Raw genomic sequence first — 2,491 nt, forward strand, 5'->3', positions numbered from 1 at the left:
GAACTAGTTCGCAGTCGCCTTCGGGAAGCCGGCTTGCGAAATCAAGTTGCTGCACAGAAGCCCCTGCTGTCTGCCGTCAACAAATTCAAAAGACTGGAATTCGCTCGCCACCATCTCACCTGGACCGTTGATGACTGGCAACGTGTTGTATTCACCGATGAGTCGACGGTATGCACACAGTGGGACCAAAAACAAAACGTATACCGGCCAGCATTGATGAGGTTTGGGCTCTTTCATATTTCTGTATACCGGTTTCTATTAGATTTGACACACATTTATATATTTCTCTTTGGTATAATTGCCTTTTATCGACGAACAATGTAAAACCCGTAACTGCATTGATGCTCTCAGCAAAAGTATTTTTTTCCCTCTAGGTATGATCCACACTACGTTCAAGATGTGAAGGCAAGCGGCCGTAGGAGCGTTAATGTGTGGGGAGTCATTTCCAAGGACGGACTGGTACCCCTCTGTCGGATATCGAGCCGTTTCTGTGCACACAGATATATCGATATTATTTATTCTGAACTTGTTCTACACTTGCTTGACGGTCCCTTCCCCGATGGGTTTTTCTACTTACAGCACGACCTTTCTCCGGTCCACACTGCTCGTGCTGTAAAAACACACCTGGAACAACTTGGCATCATGACGTTGTCTTGGCCGCCACAAGGGGCAGACCTAAACATAATAGAAAATCTGTGGGGCATCCTCAAATCTCTTCTGTCGAAGATGAATCTCCACCATGCATCCGCCGATCAGGTGTGGGATGCAGTGAAGAAAACATGGGAAACTCTGAAGAATGATCCCGACCTTGTGCCTGCGTTATATGTAACTCCCTTCCAAGGCGCATCGCTGGTGTTGCCCAGTCGGATGGAGTATTCCAGCGCTACTAACTTTGCAGTTTGTTGTGCCAAACATGCTCGAAAATCCCTAAAGGACAAGGCAAAATCACTTGCCCCTAACATGCATATTTGCTTATTGCAATGACCTAAACCTCAAATAAAGTGCTAGCTGATTTCATGGTCTGTGTGTTTATTTTGGTTAACGCAGATACTTGCGTGTCTATACTTTCTGACGCACGCAAAAAGGGGCAACTGAGATGAATAAATATATTCCCCGCAAACGATAAGTAACTTCTGCCCAAAGATGAAAAATACAGGGGATGTATTGCCCTAAGGGGAACAGCGGAGCAGACCACGCTCACACAACAGATAGTTCTATGCGCGTGCGCGTACTCTCGACTATTTTGCCGGTGAACACCGTGATAAGGCGCTGACATATGCCGATCGGTCGTCGCACCGGCTATATTAATAAAACTTTGGGGGTCTGTACAAGAATAAATAAATAGAACACACTCATGTTGTGGTATTTTCCCCACTAACACACTCGACCTTGGTTAACTTCAGCAGGGTTTATTCAACATAATATGTTAATTATATTAGGCTTAGAGAGCCGGTCGGGGTTTATAGCTACTGATTATGAATTGAGTAATTCATTATTTCTGTTAATGGGACCAAATTTTAGCGCTACCGACCGGTTGGAATAAACGATGGACTCTAAAAGACAATATTGACAATCACTACGTTCGGAATCGCTGGGGAAAATAGGGACAAGGCAAAATTTGCAGGTTCACCATGCAGCTGGACTCCTCGGGAGTTGAAAAAAATAATTTCGACAGTCGAATCCCATTTCGTAACTTTGTCCCCGAACATGCAATACTTTAAATTTCGCTTGTCTGGAGGCAAAAAAATAACTCCAGCCTAGCGCAAAGTGTATAATTTTGTCAACTTGAACTGGTTTCTGAAGTCCAGCAAACGTTACAATTATGCATCTCACACGTGCACGAACGCGAGGTCGTATTTTGTAATGGAGAGAACGTGCGTGACATTCCTCACTTCGCACAGCGGCATGTTCCATCTGGCAGTGCGTCCACCGCAAACTCGCGCAATCTCGCGGCCGTGAGAGGCGCAGACAAATAGCGGAAAGTGATTACCGCAGCACGCGGAAAATTGTGAACGACGCGAGTGCTCCAGCGGCGGGCATGGGGAGCGAAAACACGTCCACGGGTACTTCCCATTCGCTGTTGAGACGCAGTTGCTAATGCACGCAGAGCCCTTTCGCTGTGCTCTACTTCAAATCGCTAATAAGGGGTTCCCGAAGGATCGTAAAAGGGGATGGGCCCTTCCGTCTAAAAAGCTGATGTCATTTACAAGGCGGAGCCAGTGGGCCTCTTGTAGAAGCTGAGGCCCTTGTTAAAGAAAAAGAACGTGAGAACTTAAAAAAAGAATACAAAATAAGCGGAGTATAAATCTCGTCAATGGCCACCATCTCCATACCTGCCTAATGAGGCTGCCGTAGGGGAACAAACATTTGTAACGATGAGGCTCAACACAGGCCTTACATCCACGTACAGAATTGATACACTTGACATTTCTGCAGGCCTGCTTCTTCACAACGGCGCTCAATGACCAATACTACGATCAATGAGGCAAAT

Source organism: Haemaphysalis longicornis, unplaced genomic scaffold (genome assembly GCF_048455015.1).
Source record: "Haemaphysalis longicornis isolate Haplotype H1 unplaced genomic scaffold, Haemaphysalis longicornis Haplotype H1 scaffold_1, whole genome shotgun sequence".
In the NCBI taxonomy this organism is placed as follows: domain Eukaryota; kingdom Metazoa; phylum Arthropoda; class Arachnida; order Ixodida; family Ixodidae; genus Haemaphysalis; species Haemaphysalis longicornis.